At 48.6% G+C, this 18,820-nt stretch overlaps 1 protein-coding gene across 6 annotated transcripts in view; it reads left to right on the top strand.

Annotated features, from left to right (window-relative positions):
- Cldn14 (claudin 14) overlaps positions 1-18,820 on the top strand; it is a 111,094-nt gene that overhangs the window by 76,579 nt on the left and 15,695 nt on the right. For all 6 annotated transcript variants that reach the window (XM_076549250.1, XM_076549252.1, XM_076549248.1 and 3 more), the window contains one exon: positions 7,661-7,798. The gene's annotated coding sequence lies outside the window, so the exon portion shown is untranslated. The remainder of the gene's footprint in view (positions 1-7,660; positions 7,799-18,820) is intronic.

The raw sequence follows: 18,820 nt of genomic DNA, 5'->3' as shown, positions 1-18,820 counted from the left end.
TATCGAGGATATCTGTATCTCCCCGGCCCCCAGCCCAGGATCAAGGACTCTCACAGAAAAGAGTGTGGGAAGAATGTAAGAGTGTGGATTGCTGTGGAAGGCTGTCTCCTGGGCATGACGTGGCCATTGCGCTTTAGGCTTTCAGCAGCTGTGGTTAACTTCCTGACAGAGGACCCCTCAACACCCCACTGAGACTGGGAGTGGGTCTCATGAAACCCCACCCCTCCCTTAGGAGCCGCTGGTTGTTAAGCACTGCTTGGGAAGAGGAGACATCTTCTGTAGAGGTATCCATGCTCCAGTAAATAACCGCTCATGACCAAGTGAACGACCCTCATTACATTCACTAGGTCACACACAGACAGACTAGACAAGAAAGCAGGAGGGAAACGGTTCAGGAGAGAACAGGTTCAGCTGGAGTGGTGGAGGACAGTAGAGGGTTACGGGGAGAATATGATCAAAATATATTATATACACACACAAAGATATCGTCATGAAACCCATTGTTATGTATAATCAATACACGTTAATAAAAAATGTTAAAAACTGCCAGGCACAATATTGCATGCCTGTATACTCAGGACATTGAGACAGGATCCCAAGTTCTAGGCCAACCTGGGCTAGTGAGATCCTGTCTAAAAAAAAAAAAAAATTAAAAGTCACTCTTAGGGCATGGCCAATCAGAATGAGCGCCCCTCTGACGCATCCCCCATGAGCTCTATGTGCGTCCGGATATAAAGTCAGCAATGGATGGAAGTCCTTGCTGAACTGAATCAAAAGGGAATTGAACAGACACAGGGCCTTTTCAAACATTTGTTTGACCAGCAGAAACTTTCTGCAGCTCAAGTCTGGTAAAGATCCCAACGTTTGCAACAGATGTAGCACTTTATTGGTAACGTTTTGTTTTACAAGTTCAAATTTATAATATTCATGTATTTGGATGACTGCGAAAGCCAAGGAAGGGAAAGCTCCAGATACCCCGTCAAGGTGCTCTTTAGTTAAACCGATCCAGATGTTTGTTATGGGAAGGAGAGAGGAGCTTCTGTATTGAAGCGGAACCATACACAACATCTCGTGGTGGTTTGTACTCCTGTCCACAGACATGGAAGTCAGACATGAACCGCCAAATGTTTCAGACAGTAACATTTACCACACAAACGACACGCCAGGAGCTGTTTCCACACAACTGGCTCTCCTGGTGTGTCAAAGCTATGCTCACAGGATTTTATATGAATGGATGAAAGTGAGTGTGAACCTTCAAAAGATCGATGCAAGACACACAAGCTTCCTGAGCATGCTTGTATTTGCCCCTACATGGAAATCTCCTTGCAGAAGTGGCAGAAGAGGTTTTAGTGAGCCGTGGGCATGGACTGGGAGTGGGTCGGGAGCCCAGCCCAGCCCAGCGGTAACAGTAAAGATGCCCAGGGTGGGAATTCATGCTTGTAATGCCAGCACTTATGAGGCTGAGGCAGGAAGATTGCCATAAGTTTGTGGCCAGCCTGGGCTACTGGGAGAGACTGTGTCATAAACAAACAAACAAACAAACAAAAGCCATAGAACAAGCCAACAGGACATGACTGGAGAAAGGACTCGCTTGCTGCTCTTGCAGAGGACCAGAGTTCGGCTCCCGGCACCCACATGGCACACCACCCACAGTTCTGGGGGATCTGATGCCCTCTTCTGACACGCACATGGTTCACTTCTATGTAGGCAAAACACATGCACACATAAAAATAAATAAACCTAAACAGCAAAACAACTGTTTAAAAACTGGGCACATTTTAGTATCTCAATATTTGTGTTGTTCATACCACAATTTTTTAAAGTAAGAAACAATAAGTTTTTAAGTTTACTATTTTAGTCATTTAAAGTGTACGATTCCGTGGCAATAAATATACACCGATGATGTTGTACAACCGTTATCATTATCCACTGTCAAAACTTAATCATGAAAAAAAAAATTTATCATGCCAAACAGAAGCTTTACCCTGAAACTTGTGACCCTCTTGCCTCAGCCTCGCAAGTGCTGGGATTAAAAGCATGCAATACTGTGCCCAGCAGTTTTGAACATTTATTTTATTAGCATATACTAATTGTACGTAACACACGATAATGGGTTTCGTTGTGACATTTGTTCCACTTTCTCCCCATGTCTGTGAGTGTCTGTCCCAGACACCTCATGGACATGGCATCATGGAAGTCTTGCTTATTTCACTTGACATGAGATCATTGCCCTAGTTTGCTGTCTGTTTCTGTGATCAAGCACTCTCAAAAGCAACGTGGGGGAGGATAGGGCTTCTTTATCATACAGGTTAAGGTCCACCGCGGAGAGACGTCAAGGGAAGAACCTGGAAACGGAAATTGAAGCAGAGGAACACTGCTTACTGGTCTACTCCCCCGACTTTCTCAGCTACCCTTCTCACACAGCCCAGCCCACCTGCCTAGAGATGGCTCTGACCGCGGTGGGCTGGGCTCAGTTGCCATCAAGAAAATGTCCCATAGACATGTCCACAGGCCAATCCGATGGAGGCGATTCTTCAGTGGAGGTTGCCTCTACACAAGTGTGTAAAGTTGACAAGTGAGATTCGCTATCACCGTCCTAACTCATCCCCCTTGGGCTGTGTATCAGAACTTTGTCACTTTTTCGGTTGAATAAGACTCTGCCATTTGTCCATCGATGGGTATTTGAGTCGTCCCCACTTGTAAGTACTAAGAACACTGCCATGGACACTGGTGTGCAAGTCTGCACTCCTGCTTTAGATCTCATCTAGCGGGCAACTGGTGGGTCTGGAGGCAATCCTGTGCAGGGGTTTTTTACTTTGAATTTTGAATTTTTATTGTTTTTTTATTAATCTCTAGCTGTTTTCCACAATGACCATGCCATTTGACTTTCCTACCAATGGTGTCGAAGGTTCTAGTTTCCCCACATCCCCACATCTCTTCGCTGGGAGTTTGCTGTGGAACAATCCTTTCCTACACTATGAATATGTATTACGCTCACTGGTTAATAAACAGCTGACAGGCCAGTAGCTGGGCAGGAAGTTAGGCAGGAAAGCCAAACTGAGAATGCTGGGAAAAAAGGAGGGAGGCGTCAGGAGTCACCAGCCAGGTGCAGAGGAAGCAAGATGAGAAAGTCATACTCAGAAAAGGTACCAAGCCAGGTGACTAAACATAGATAAGAATTATGGGTTAATTTAAGTGTAGGAGCTAGTTAGTAATAAGCCTGAGCTATTGGCCAAACATTTATAAATAATATTAAGCCTCCAAGTCAATTATATGGGAAGTAGCTGCTGGATATTTGGGAGTTACTAGTGGGACAGAAATTTGCGATTACATGTGGTGTTCCAACATGTGGCTGAAATTTCCACATAAAACCTGTGATTAAGAGTCTCATGAGCTACCAGCCAAGCATGTATAATTAATACAAGCCTCTGAGTGATTATTTGGAGGCAGTTGTGGGACTGAGCTGGACAGAAAAAAGCCCCCATTACAGGAGTTAGTATGTTTGTTTGCTTTTGGTAAGGGGTATACGCTTGAGATTTGGGTTGAGGATTCAAGGCCCCTGAAGGCCTTTTCACAGGATGCTAACTGCCGTTGAGTTCTGCAGATCCCAGTCTGAAAGCCCAGCCTGGCCTTTGTACGCCTACAGTGCCAAGGCTGGCATTGGAGCAGTGCCTGCTTTGACTCCATTCTGAGAAGTAAGCAAGGTGATCAATTTCAAATTGGAGGCAGGACCAGTGGTGGAAACAGATGCCTCTGTGTGAGGGCAGGAATGCAGAGCCCTGGTGGAGACCAGCCTTCCTCTCCTCCTGAGGAACCATCTCCCTCTCTTCTCTTCCCTTCTCTCCTACCTCTTCCCACCTCTCTGCCTCCTTCTCTCTCACACACAGGCAACTCCAATAAGACATCATCTTCCTGTTCTCCCTTCAGGTCCCCAAATCCAACATACTGGTAGAAGCCATCTTAGTTGAAAACCTTTTAAATCCATAGGTGCTTCTGATGGGCTGGGTTTCTCTCACAATTTAAAAAAACAATCAGTGGCCAGAGCTTATTATCCTGACACGCCTTTAGTCTCAGCACTATGGAGGCAGAGGCAGGTGGATCTCTGTGAGTTCAAGGCCAGCCTGGTCTATATAGAGAGTTCCAGGCCAGCCAGGGCAACACAGTGAGACCCTGTCTCAAAAACAAAACAAAACAAAACAAAACAAAAAACAAAAAACAGTGAAAGTCATCAGGGCTCCTGATTTGGGAATCAGGAGTTTGGGGATTCCTTCAGGGACAGAGCCTCAGAGCTTGGTCTGCACTCTGCTCTATCAACACTAAACCCACAGCTAGGAGAGGGCGAGGCTCTGCCCAGGGCAGTGCCTGCCAAACCTCCAGCCAACTCTCTCCAGATCCAGGGGAATGCTAACATTGTCTCTGGCTGTGCCTCCTGCGCCTAGGAAGGAAGGTGACTGTCCTTGGGATGGAGGGTGACTGTCTTCTCATAGGAAGGTCATTTGAGTCACCTCCCAGGAGGAGCTCTGGCTCTTCCCTTCATGACTTTGTGTAGAGACATGTATGGTCATACACACGCATGTGCTTTAATGTGTTTTAATCTTTACACACGGCATCTTGTCCTGCTTCTTGCCTTCTCCCACCTAACTCGGCACATATAAATAGACTTCATTTATTTTTTAATTAGCTTTTAAATTAGGTTTACTTATTTGATTTTGTGTGTAAGGGGTATTTTGCCTGCATGTATGTGTGTCTGTGCAACTGTATACCTGGTGCCCACAGAGGCCAGAAGAGGGCGCTGTATCCCCTGGGACTGTAGTTGTGGACAGTTGCGAGCTGCCATGTGGGTACTAGGGGTCAAGCCTGGATCCTCTGGAAGAGCACCCAGTGCTCTTAAAGGCTGAGCCATCTCCCAGGCCTCTGTACTTGAATCATTTTAAGGATCTGGTTTTTATTTATGGGAGCAGGGTCTGCATGTGAGTGCGTCACATGTGTGCAGGAGCCCTCAGAGGCCAGAGAGGGCACCAGGTCCCTGAACTGGAGTTACAGGACGTTGTGAGCCGCCAGGTCCTCTGCGAGAGCAGCAAGCACTCTCAGCTGCCTCAGCCATTTGCCTCGCTCATCTGAGTGACTGAACGTTATTCCATCAGGGGGATGCTCCATTGCCGTTTATTTTAACTAGTTGGTCAGTAACGGCCAAGATGTCAATAATCATGTCAATGTCAGTAATCCCCTAATTAGAATATAACCGTCGGGCGCAATCTTCTGTCTCCAGGTGCTCTCAGGCAGGACTGTCCTACAAATGAAAGCCAACCAGCAGTTACTGAAGCAAAGATCGCCTCTCCCTGACCACATGTAGCTGGCCCTCCATCCCTGGTTGCCTCTGCTGGAGCCCTGCTCATGGCCAGCTGAGGGGCCTCAGCACCCTCAGCTTCCTCTTCTTCACCCGTGTTTCAGCAGAGACACAAATGAACTCTTAACCAAGCAAAGGGCTTCATCTCCGTTCTTCCTTTAACAACCTTTAACAACGGTCCTGGGTTCAGCAGGGCACACCGTCTCCATCCCCTGGGCAAGCCCTCAACTTAGAGCAGTTGGCTGCTTAAGAAGCTCCCCATTATCTCTCCACACAGCTCCCCACAGGAGCATCTGGGCAGAGTCATTAAAAGCCAGCACGTCCCGGAGAACAGTTTCAAGGGTTACTAATAGTGTTCACAGACTGTTGAGTTGGGATAGAGCCATATGCCAGACACACTCTTCGTAATCCTTGCCAGGTTTCTCCAGGCAGTCAAAACTACATCAAGTAGATGATGACTGAACCTATTGTAGACCCTTTGGTTGGGAGAAATTGCTTCAGTATGAGGCTTTCAGCCCAAACAGACCAACCAATTTCGTGACTGGGTGAGCTTCGAGGGGCAGCCTCTCTCTCCAAGCAGATGCTGTCATTCCATCCTGATAACACTGAGGATGGTCACCTCAGGTCTTGGTGTGGCTTCTTGTACCTCTGAATCTACCCAGCTTCCTGCAGTCATAAAAAAAAAAAAATGACCACATGGAGGAGCAGAGAAAAGAAACACATGGCTTCCAGATGCCCCCACATCAGGAAGGATGTTCCAGATGAGAGGAAGCGGGCACGGTGGGAGGAGATCAAGGTACGGAAAAGAGGCTAAAATTAGTCTTATCTCTCAGCCGATAGCATACAGGACTTTTAAAGCAGTCATTTTTATTGATATCGACTGTGAGAATTATCTTCTGGACTACTAAGACATTTACAGCTGAATTGGGGGACCAGGGCACCCACATGTGTAAGATGGACAATAATACAAGGAAGCGAGGGGTTGAGATTAGGTAAACGTTCAGTGTGGACTCGGGTGGAGCCCTCAATGAGACAACAACATAGAGCTTCCAAACATAAGCCATTCTTGGTGGGGGTCCAACCTGGACCCCTCTACTGCCCTGAAGCTTTAGTGTCTCCACCCACTGGGCATGGAGGGTCCTCTCCAAACATCTCCCTGTGCCTCTGCCGTCTCCCCTACCTCGACACAGCTGTTGAAGAGGGTGGCTTCTCTTCTCTCATCTGCATCCCATCAGCCCTCTCAAATCCATCCAGAAAAGGAGCCCTGCAAACAGACGAGACAGGATCAAGTGAAAATGTGGTTATCACCTACTTAAGGCACCAAGGGTAGCTTGGGGAGCAAAGCGTGAAGACTGTATATGAGGCTCTAGAAAGTTCTTTCTTCCCGGGACCTCTGGAGGAAGTCAGTGTAGCCATGGCCATAGAGAAGCTAGAACAGGAAGCCGGCGGTGGGGATGGTGGAGCCTGGAGGATCTGAGCTGGCTTGCTTCATTTATTTATTCACTTGACCGGTGTTTGCATGCTTTCCTCTGGATGGCTTGCTTCGGACCAGGCTGTGGACCCCTTTTCAATAAAGAGCCGGCCTGGTACGGCGCGTCTCATACCTTGCTGTCTGTGCCGCAGAGATAAAGGGCTGGTCTGGCAACACAGTCTCTGAGGAAAATTAAACATAAAGTTGATGGTGTTCAGCACCATCAATGTTAAAATATAAATGTCTACAAGCCCCTCACAAGTAAATTTTAAAAAAATAAAAATAAAAATAAGAGCCAAGCAGAGGTGCCGCACGCCTTTAATCCCAGCACTCGGGAGGCAGAGGCAGGCCGATCTCTGCAAGTCTGAGGCCAGCCTGGTCTACAAAGTGAGATCCAGGACAGGCACCAAAGCTACACAGAGAAACCCTGTCTTTAAAAACAAAACAAAACAAAACAAAATACAACAAAAAAGAAAGAAAAGAATGTTCTTAAGCGGGTTGGGGACAACACGCTCAGTGTTACCGAGAAAGCCTTGTCCCTGTAACTCGTGTCCATGAGACTCTGTGTGTGTTTCAACAAATATTTCCCTGTATTGGTCCACAAGGCCGTGCACCCCAGGATTCAGTCCCTTGGAGCTTCCTTCCAGGGAGCGTCTTTACAGAGTACAGGGACTATCGAGGAGCGTGGGGGAGCGCCTGGTGTGGTGCCTTCTGTCCTCTCCAAGCCTGTACCTCAGGGAGAAGAGACCCAGGCAGGGCCACCTCACCTCCTAACTAAAGGCAACTGCTCCTGGGAGTTTATGGTCTGGTCCTTTTCAGTTTCTCGTGTGTCACTTTTCTAGGGGCTGCATGGGCCAGGCGTCTGGACACGGGCCAAGAAGCCGAAGCCTGTTGAAGCCACACACTCCACTCTTGGACTGACACCAGCGGCCACCCAGCCCTGCCAGGCCATACGGCCTCTCGTTTGCCTGATGTATGAGGTGGGTAGCAAGCTTTTCCCTCAGAAGAGGACTCCGAGGGATCAATTACTTAAAGTCCATAAACATGTATCGTTATAATTCTTATTCCAGTTTCTACTCAAAGCTGAAATGGCCAAGAGGAGAGAAAATAGCGAGCTGGGTTCCCCCCGAAGGCAGCTCCCTCTACCTCTCCGGTATTTCCGGTCTGGTGGGAGACTTGTCCCCAGAGCCCTGGGTTTGTTTGACACGGAGTCACAGTTGGCACATTTGAGAATGACGGGCCAAGAACCCAGCTGAACCCTGGACAAAACTAGGATCTAGGTGTTCCTATACCTTGCTCTAGTAGAGCAGACACCCCCAGTGAGACCCAGAAGATGTGTGCAGGCAGCAGGCTATAAGCTTCCCCTTCAAGATCTTTGGGGGCTTGGCAGGAGGTGTAAGTGGCCGGCAAACAGAGTTTGGGTTTGAAGGGTGTGTGTTTAAAAACACTGCCTTGTGGACGTTTTCAGCGAGCACAAGTTTTCTGTGTGTGGACTGTACTGGTTAAACAGTACCTCTCCATCTACCACTCACACTCCCTCATGAGAGTTCCTCAAGGGACGCTTACCCATGATTCCTGTCACTCTGAGGCTGAAACTACCCCCACCCCCTCAACCCCCCACCCCCGGCCTCGCTGCAGCCTCCCTGTGGTCAGCACGATCCATCATACGTCTATCCTTCTCCCAGGTCTACCCCAAACAGGCAAATGGTCGTTCTCACTTTCCAATCCCAGGGTACATTCACCAGCTTGGCTTCCCCTTGTGGGGGCTCCCATAGGTGGCCGACATCCGGAGGTGCCCATCATGTGCAGGGGGCTAAGCTGTCCCACCTTACCAGTAGGAGCCCTCTCCTGCTTAGCCGGGGAAAGTCAGGACAGAAACAGAAGGAATAGCAGCCATGCCTGGGGCCATGTTGAAGCAAGGTACTTCTGTGACATTGTTTAAACCCTCGGTTTTTAAACATTTGTTCAATATTTACTTAGATGAAAGGCCCAGTTCTCTAAATAAATAAATGGAGGGCTCAGCAGGAGGAAAGGCCCCAGGGCAGGTAGCTGCAGCCTCCCCAGAGTCTCCAGAGAATACATTTCTGGCAAGAATTTGTACCACCTCTCAGCAAAACAAAAGCCCCACAACTAATCTCACCCACCTGCCAGACAAGGCTCTGGAGTGGACTGGGCAAGGGTCTACCTCCTGACTCCAGGTGTTTCCAGATGCCACACTTCTTCCCTGGCCCCTCCCCACCCCCCTGGGGGTGACTATGGGGCAAGAGGATCCCATCTCCTCTCACTAATGGTTTGGACCACTCAGCTGGACCACCCTGACTGAAGATGTGGCTTCTTTTCAAGTGCACGGGGAGGCCCAAACGCTCAGCTGTTCTTGTAGGGGGAAGCTCTGTGTCTGCCCCTCCCCCGTCCCACCGGAGCTCTCTGGAGCTGCATGGCACATCTGATGGAACATGACCTGCACAGTGCATGAGAGTCAGGAAGGAAGCTTGTGGTTCTTTGGGTCTCATAAGCGCTGTCCTGGCTTCCTCCCCTGATCCTCCCCTTCAGATCTTCCCAGTTACCCTTCTGGCCTTTACAGCGCTACTTTTGATACAAAAACCACCCCCTCCCCACCCCCACAGCTTGCTAAACTTTGTCCTTGGCCTCCTCCATCGTTTCCACGAAGGCAACTTGAGCTGCATGGAAAAAGTAGCTTTTTGACATGCAGTCGTATGCTCTTCCCTTGCCTCTTTGGGGCAAGGCCCACAGCTGTAGCTCAAAGCTGCCCCTTAGAACACACCCAGGAGGCGGAAGAAAGGCTGGGGTGGAGCAGAGAATGTGTTCACAGAACCTTCTAAACTCTTGGCGGCACTGGGCTGAGAGTTCTAGAATAGACAAGAATCGATGTTTCCAACTCTCGCTGCCTGAGAACGTGCAGCCTGAGGTGTGTGTGTGTGTTGGTGTGTGTATGTATGTGTTGTGTTTATTCATATGTATACATGGGAACTATATATGACTTTTAAGGAAAGTATTTCTGAGACCGATGGCATCATAATGAATCAGGACTGTGCAGAATGGAATTCACTAGGAACCATGTGCACCCCATTCAAAGCATTAGGCAACTGTGGTTGCTAACACGCTCCCTCTCAGAAAGCAGGGACACGTCAACAATGATCTTTCCCTCCTGTTTTAGTTCTACAATGAAATTAAATACTTGGGCAGTTGCCCTGGGCCTTATCACCTATGGTGGCCATGATCCCAGGGGGCCCTGGGCCCCTGACACGCACCTGTGATCCTAGCACTAGAGGGGCAGAGACCAAGGCGGCATCCCTGAAGACTGTTAGCCAGGCTAGCAGAAGAGATGAGCGCCGGTGCAGTGAGAGACCCTGCCTCAAAGAGTATGAGGAAGGAAAACTATGGAGAACTGTGGCATCAATCTCTGGTCTCCACACATGCACATCCATGTGAACACATGCATACACACACCCATGTGTATACACCCATATATATACCCACACACACACCCATGTGTATACACCCATATATATATACCCCACACACATACCCATATGTATACACCCATATATATACCACACACAAGGAAGAGAGACATTTTGTTACGATGTTTTATCAGTATCGATGATTATAACTTAGTATGTTGGAAGTTATTTTTCTTTGAAGGGCTATACAAAATATGTGAGTATTTGTTCCACTACTTAAGCAAACAAAAATATACACAAAAAATAGGGTTTTTCGTTTATTAAGACTTATTATTTATTTATGCGTGTGTATCTGTGTGTATGTGCATGTGGTGCAGATACCTCCAGAGGCCAGAAGAGGGCATCAGATCAGATCCCCTGGAGCTAGAGGGGCTGGCAGTTGGGTGCTGCAGGCCTTGGGTGCTGGGAGCTGAACTCAGGTTCTCTGTAAGAACAGCGGGTGCTCCTAACACAGAGGCAGCTCTGCAGCCCTGCCTGATTGTTGTTTTGTATTGGTGTGTGTGTGTGTGTGTGTGTGTGTGTGTGTGTGTGTGTGTGTGTGTGTGTGTATGTAAGAGAGGGGGGGTGTATTAAAATCAGGGCTTCTCAAGGGCTAAGCAATGCTATGTATCTCCTAGTCCCCCAATCTCTTTTCATTGGATTTAACATTACTCTGTTAATTTACTGTGGGAGTTTTAATTGCTTCCAATGTTTGTCCCTGCCTAGTGGAGGTTACTGAGCTGTTACTTTAAGTATATCTCTGGAAGCTTCCAGGGTTTTCATTCTGCCCTGAAGCCTACATCCCTAAGGCCAAGGTAGTAAATAATACATTCCTGGCGGGGAAAATCTAGGTTTTGAATGCCTAGAAGGCCAATACTCACAAAAACAGTGGGCTGGGTTACATTTAACCGACCAGCTTCCCCTTTCCCTTGCTTGTCCGTGATAAGCTGGGAATAACTGGAGCAGAGCAGAAAGATCTGCAGCCTTTGGGACAGAAGACACCATATTTTTTTCCCACTCACTATTACTTTAAATTTTATTCTAATCCAGTGCCAGCCTTTTCTGTCAGTGTTTAGATGCCCTCTGCACAGCCCATCCCAGACCAGTCAGTAAAATGCAAGTGATTGTCAAGTCGGGGGTGTGGATAAAAGGAAGCAACCACTCTCTATCCAGACAGAACAGCTTTTCAGTTCACTCTCTAAAGAAGTTGACAAGTTGTGAGATATTTCGGAGAGGCCATAATGCAGAAAAGTAATACACCTCGGTGCCTCAAATTATGAAGCTTCTAAGTCTTTTGTCTTTAAAGGGAGCAGCGTGCTTCCAGAACTTGGCTTTCAGAGTTCCTTTTGGAGCCTGAAAGAGTGGATCACAGCGCCATCCAGTGGACATCAGCGGTTTAACGGTTGGCGCCAAAGAGGAGGAAAACACATTTAAATGCTGTGTTTCACCTTCCTTCCATTCACTTTGCGTTTTTTTTTTTTTTTTTTAAACATCTTTTAAATTAGGGTGTATCTGTAGCTGACAGCATGTCACAATTTAAATCATTTCTTTATCGGTGATCCTTCATCCAACAACTGACTCCCAGTTTCACCAAAATACAACTTTTATTGTACTTTGTGGGGTACCATTCCTTCAGTCATTTTTCAGGGACAGTTACTGAATATCCACTTGGTGTCTGGGACTCTTTGATTTATTGTGTGTTAATCACTGCATATGTTTTTGTTCAATCACATTCAAGCTCTTGATCACGATTTCTTCGGTGATCCGTCGGTGTTTGTGAGAAATAACTCCATGCATTTACAGATCCATCACCGTGGGCTTTCCTTTGGCCTTAAAGGCTGTATCATTTGACTCAGAGAATGGTGCTCACCTGAAAAGGGAAACCCAGGTAGAGTCCTCACCCCTGACTGCACGTTAGAGTCCCCTTCAGGGATTCCTAAATGATCATTTTCTCAGAGATCTGACATGAGGTCTAGGAGCAAGGCCCAGACATTCCGAGGCACCTACTGTGTGCTGGCGTGAATTTTCTCCTTCGTTATGGTCAGATTCATGCCAGGTTGTATAGTTGGCAGTCAAATGATTAGGCATGTCTGTTAAACAGTTAGTGGAAAACTTCGTATTTCAAAGTACAGAGCTCTTGGCTGGGTGCTGTGGTGTACATCTATAATCCCAGCACTTGGAAGGTGGAGGCAGGAGGGTTAGGATTTGAACGGCCTCCCAAGTCCAGAGTGAGTTTGAGGACAGCCTGAGCTATTTGAATCCCTGTATCAAAACATGAAAAAGTAGACAATTCTAATTTCTTATGAGAAAGACGTTTAAGGATGTAAAAACTACTCTGTGAGTGTTCATGTATGTGTACGTGCGAGTGTGTGTGTGTGCATGTGCACGCGCATGCACTTGAGGCTGTGTGTGTGCATTACAGTGGGAGCCGTCTTGAGTGACATTCCTCAGGAGTCATCAACCTTTCTTTGAAAATAATGTTTTCACTAATCCTTTGGTAATTTCATATTTGAACTTCTTCTTCTTCTTCTTCTTCTTCTTCTTCTTCTTCTTCTTCTTCTTCTTCTTCTTCTTCCTCCCCCTCCTCCTCCTCCCCCTCCTCCTCCTCCCCCTCCTCCCCTTCCTGTTTTTGAGGCAGGGTCTCTCACTAGCCTGGTGTGCCCTGATGCTGCTAGGCTGCAGTGAACTAGCTACAACACACAGCACCATGCTGGACTTTCTGTCCATGCTCTAGGGATCTAACTTAGGGCCTTCGTGCTTGCAAGAAATCACCTGGCAAAGAACAGCAGGCAGACTGAAGCCATGCTCGTCAGGGGAGTCCGCTCCTAAGTGCAGCCAGATGACACAGTCGCCCCTAGAACCGTCACCCAGGCAGCGTCATTTGAAATGAACACAATAGGCATGTGACAGGTGTCGGCGCCAAAAGGCGCCCCCACAATACAGCTTAACACGCACAACTCTGTGAGCTGAGGGGTCTGAGGTACCATCTCCTTGGGGTCCTCTTCTTGGCTGAGCATGATCTCTGCCCACTCTGGAGCTGAGCCAAGCATTGCAGAGATGGCCTGGCTGTCCCTTGCCTTCAAATAGTTGTGTATAATGGGATTCTGTACCAGACCACTCCTGGCAGAGAACAGGGTTTCGCTAGCGCCCGCATGTGAAGAAAGGATCCCATTCGCCTCAGGGCTTCCACCTTTTGCTGACTTTGTCATCTTAGGCGAGCTTGAGCTCATCGAGTCTCTCGTTGCCCCAATTCTTATGCAAAACTGGGACAGAAACATCAAGAACCACACAAAGCGCACAGCTTATGGTAGAGATCACTACTGCTCATGGCAGGTTCTTCTGTACGTCTTTAGTGTGCTGTGGTGATTTCTAGAGCGTTCAAAGGCTTTGACGTAACTAATCCCTTTTAGTCAATCTCATGCAGTCTTTACAGACCTGAGTGCAGGGCACAAGATCTAGCTGCTATCTGCAGGCCTTTCACAGCAAAGTACCAAAAAATAAACATTTAGGGCTAGAGAGATGGCTCAGTGATTAAGATGGCTCTGCTCTTCCAGAGGACCCGGGTTCAATTCCCAGCACCCACATAGCAGCTAACAACTGTCTGTAACTCCAAGATATGACAACCTCACACAGACATACATGCAGGCAAAACACCAATAAATATGAAATAAAAGTAGATAAATTATTTAAAAAAAATAAAAATAAATATTTAGGGAATCTGGTAACTTACTAATCGCCAAAGAAGGAAGAAAAGAAAGAGAGAAAGAGAGGGGGGAGGGAGGGAGGGAGGGAGGGAGGGAGGAAGGAAGGAAGGAAGGAAGGAAGGAAGGAAGGAAGGAAGGAAGGAAGGAAGGAAGGAAAGGAAGCTGAGAGCATAGCCCTGTGGTAGAGTGCTTACCTAACATGCATAAGGCCCTGAATTCAATTCCCAGCTCCAAAACTAAGTTAAGAAAATAAATACTTGGTGTGTGGTGTGCATAAACCCTCACATTTGACCCATAAACCAGACATGATGGTGCATGCCTGTAATCCCAAACTTTAGGAGGTAGAAGCAAGCAGATCAGAAGTTCAAAGTCATCCTCAGCTACATAATGAATTTGAGGTTCTCCTGGGCTACATGAGACCATGACACAATGGATGGATGGATGGATGGATGGATGGATGGATGGATGGATGGATGGATGGATGGATGGATGGATGGGTGGATGGATGGATGAATATTGCCTAGGGGGGAAATATGGCTATACAGTTGGACCTGAAAGTACAGAATGCATTGCCTGTCTGGTCAGGTCAGGCAGCGGCTGGATGTGTCACAGTTCTGAGGCATCTCTGAGGCTGCAGAAGCAGCATGTGCCCAGCCTGACTGACCTCAGGTTAGCTGCAGGCTGAGGGTCAGATGAGGAAAACTGATTCTTCTTCCCTCCCGACGAATGTCCCATTTCACTTGCCCAGCCCCTGGTTTAGACCTGCTGTAAGGCTCCTGGATGTGAGGCTGTGCGCGCACTGTCCATAAACAGACTACAAAGGGGGACATCTGCGGCCAAGCCAAGGCAAATACAACTATGAAAACCTATCCCGGCTTGCCCCAAGGCGTTTCCAAAAGGAAAATAAACATTGTGAATGAACAGCACGCTCTAATTCTGTGCCTCAGGGGAGCCAGGAGAGGATGGGCCAGCTCTGTTTGCAGCTGGGGCAGGCTTCTGGGCTCAGCTCTGCCCTCCTGGGAAGCCCTGGGGACCCTCAGGTTCTGCTACCAGCCGCTGATCTGTGAGAACACCCTTCTATGCGGGGCTGCGGCCCTGGCAACTGAGCACCTGGGAAGCAGGAAGTCACTGCTGGCTTTGCCAGTGGGGCTCCGTGGGCTGGAGGAACCCAGGGTCTGTCTCCAGCTGATACACAGCTGGATGACTATTGATTATCTCTGTGTCTAGATGGCTGATTGTACTTTACCATGTGTAAGAATTATTGCACTGGGTGGAGCTGACATGGAGGCTGATTCCCAGCTCTGTACCCCGAAATCCCGACTCAGAAGAATAGGGCTTGAGGTCCTGATGTTCATGTCAGTGAGCCCCCAGACAGCCTTGGGCACACTCTAAACACGGTACTAGGACCATTTCCAGCCTCACTTGTTTTATACTAGTCCCCCAGGAACCCAGCCCATAACGCAGAGGGATGTTCTGTACAGATCTTACATGAAAAATGTTCTCAGCATCTGGACTGTTCTCAGGGGCACAGAAGTCCAGTGGTGCCCTGGAATCTGGCTTCAAAAACCCTAAACCAGAGTAGGGAGACAGAGTGTGGGTGCAACACCAGTGATCAAGAAGGAGCAGGGCATGCAGGGAGGGAGGATCCTTTCGTGCGTCTCCTCCCAGATCTGCACAGTCTACCTTGCAGCCCACCGGCCACTTGGGAGCAAGCTCAGGGAATCCCTTCACTTCAGTGATACTGGAGGAGACTGGCTGGATCCAAGGCCTAGAAGAGGAGGGAAGGCCTCATAGAAGGGAGAAGGAAGAGAGGACCTGCCAGTGCCCGGGGTCTGAAATACACACCCAGAGGCTGCCGGTACTTGCAAGGATTGAAAAGTTTCGCTTCTTTAGTGTAGACTTGATAAGGTAAGGAAGGGCTGGGATTTTTTTAGGATTTCGACAGTGACAAAAAGAAAAAAAAAAATCTCTCCTATATCAGAAGAGGAAGTTCCTGGGACAGGGGTGGGCTGAGATGGGCGGGACTGCAGGGGGCCCAGAGCTGTCCATGTCCACTCCCGACAGCATCCGGGCCGGGAACAGGTCCTCAGAGCCGATCCCGTCGGCACGGTGGCTGTCACTGCCCAGGCTGTCCTCCCTCCTTTTTCCCTCAAGTTCTTGTCACAGGATGTGCGCCCAGTGAGGTTCTCTAAGCCTCCGCCAGAAACCAGGGGATTCTCTGACACTTGAGTGTGAGGACGCAGCTCAGCGGCAGAGCGTTTGCTGAGCATGTGTAAGGCCCGGGGCTCACATGTTGGCACCGAAGGGTGAAGACGCTCGGCTTCACAGCCTGGCAGAACCTGTGTGAATGTGAGGAGAGAACCAACTCCACAGGGCTGTTCTCTGATCTCCACACGCTGTCCCCCATAAATCCCAACATGGGGAGGGTGGACGCAGAGCAGAGCTGAACGTACAGGGAGGTGAATTCCCATGAGCCACGGTTCACTGCCTCCAAAGCTCGTGTGTGTTCTCTTGCCTGTTCCTGAGGCTTTCCATCAGGAGTTCTTCTCTCTGTGTCTCTCTGCCTCTCTCGGTCTCGGTCTCTGTCTCTGTCTCTGCCTCTCTGCCTCTCTCTCTCTCTCTCTCTCTCTCTCTCTCTCTCTCTCTCTCTCTCTCTCTCTCTCAAAGAAATCTGAGAGCATCCATCTTCTTAGAATTACCCATATGCCTGCCATATCCCAGCCATTGGTACCACTGGTCTCTTCAGCTGCTGGTTGCCTAGGAGCAGACAGGCTGCATCAGGACCTGCAGTCTGGGTCTGCCTTCTGGGTGTCCACCCAGTGTCTCTGCTGAAGACCAGGGCCTGAGGGACTGGGGTGATGGGATTTTCATATATGTAATTCCCTGCCAGGCAGGCCAGTGGGATTCCCACTCCATCCCTGGTCGAGATGGACCTCTTGTAGTCACTGGCTTCCAGCTAGACTCTTGGGTGTAGGCTGTGTCCACTTTGGATAATATGACAAAGTCCTCTCTACACCCAAAAGGGTAATTGGAAATCCTAACTTACTTAAAAATGTTGTCAAACAGAATTCAGAAGTATTTATATTATATACCATAATCAAACGGGATTTATTCCAGAGATGCAAGAGTGATTCAGTATCTGAAGACCAATCAGTGTAACCCACCATCACGACAATAGGAAAAGACTCAAAACTGTTCAGTTTGACACTCATGCGGTAGAGGTGGGGACAGAAGAAGGCCGTCTGTGAAATACATACAGCTAATGTCACAGTCAGCTAAGGTCACAGTCAGCTAATGTCACAGTCAGTCAGCTAATGTCACAGTCAGCTAATGTCACAGTCAGCTAAGGTCACAGTCAGCTAATGTCACAGTCAGCTAATGTCACAGTCAGCTAATGTCATAGTCAGCTAAGGTCACAGTCAGCTAATGTCACAGTCAGCTAATGTCACAGTCAGCTGATGTCACAGTCAGCTAATGTCACAGTCAGCTAAGGTCACAGTCAGCTAATGTCACAGTCAGCTAATGTCACAGTCAGCTAAGGTCACAGTCAGCTAATGTCACAGTCAGCTGATGTCACAGTCAGCTGATGTCACAGTCAGCTAATGTCACAGTCAGCTAATGTCACAGTCAGCTAATGTCACAGTCAGCCTTCAGGAGCTGTAGGTTCTACATCCACAGAGTCAGCTGACTGTGGGTTGAAAATACTAGGGAAGCCTGCATCTCTGTCACCACTCCATAAACTATACCACAGGACCGTGGCAGTCCCTGACCTGCAGGGCATCAGCTCACTCAGCACTGTCTTCACACGGCCCACTTCCCCCACCCCACCCCCCACATACACACCATGCCCTTCCCTTTCCGGACATCTGCCATTGGGTTGAGGGCCATCTTAATCCTCATATGATCTCATCATATTTTTCTGTGTTGAGACAGGATCTCCCTGTGTGGCTCTGGCTAGCCTGGAGTCCACCATGTAGACCAGGCTGGACTCAAACTCATGGGGCAACTCCTGCCTCTGCCTCCTGAGTGCTGGGACAGGCACGTACCACCATGCCCAGATAATAATTTCTTATTTACATCGGCAAAGACCCTGGTTCCAAACAGGTCACATTCTAAATTCTGGATGGATGTGAGTTCAGGGGTAGACGGACACACAAGGGTTCATGGCAGGGGTTTGAGGGCAAAGTTCCACATCTCTGTTCTTCCTGAAGCAGTGGGACCCCAGGAGGGCGCAAGTTCTAGGAAAAGATCAGCCCTGGATCATCTGACTCATCCTGCATGTACCACATTTGTTTCAGTACTGTCTATGCTTTCACAATTGACCTTCATAAGTCCCCAGCCTCCAGCAACGCTGTCCCATAGTGCGTGTGCCCCCGTAGTGCGCGTGCCCCATAGCTCACGTGCCCCGCAGCGCGCGCCCCGCAGCGTGTGCGCCTGGCTCCCCTGGCTCCCTATTCTAACGCAGCCCTTCCCCTTCCTTTCTATGACATTTGCTTATTTGTTCATACCCTTTCCTGTTCCAAAAAAGGTCTCAGGCAGATGGCTTTTATTACCGGCTGCAGGAGAACACTGGGATCCTGTGGCACAGTCTCCTCGGCAAACACAAACTGCCGTGAAGCCAGCATGAAAAGGTCCAAACGCGCTCGGCAATTAAAATGACGGGGTGGAGTTTGACACTGGGTTCCTGTCCCCGCTATCCCTGACTCCAGGGTACACACCCAGTCCTGGCTGTTCTGTTTCTAAACGCTGGGTGTGTGGCTTCTTGTTTTCTGGGTGACCTCTGAAGAGGGTAGATTCCCGGTTAAACTGTAGGGCCCTCTGTGAGGAGAGTCCACTG

The sequence above is a fragment of the Peromyscus maniculatus genome, chromosome 12 (assembly GCF_049852395.1).
Source record: "Peromyscus maniculatus bairdii isolate BWxNUB_F1_BW_parent chromosome 12, HU_Pman_BW_mat_3.1, whole genome shotgun sequence".
NCBI lineage: Eukaryota > Metazoa > Chordata > Mammalia > Rodentia > Cricetidae > Peromyscus > Peromyscus maniculatus.
The sequence above is the reverse complement of the archived record's forward strand: the minus strand, read 5'-3'. Positions and strand labels throughout refer to the sequence as shown.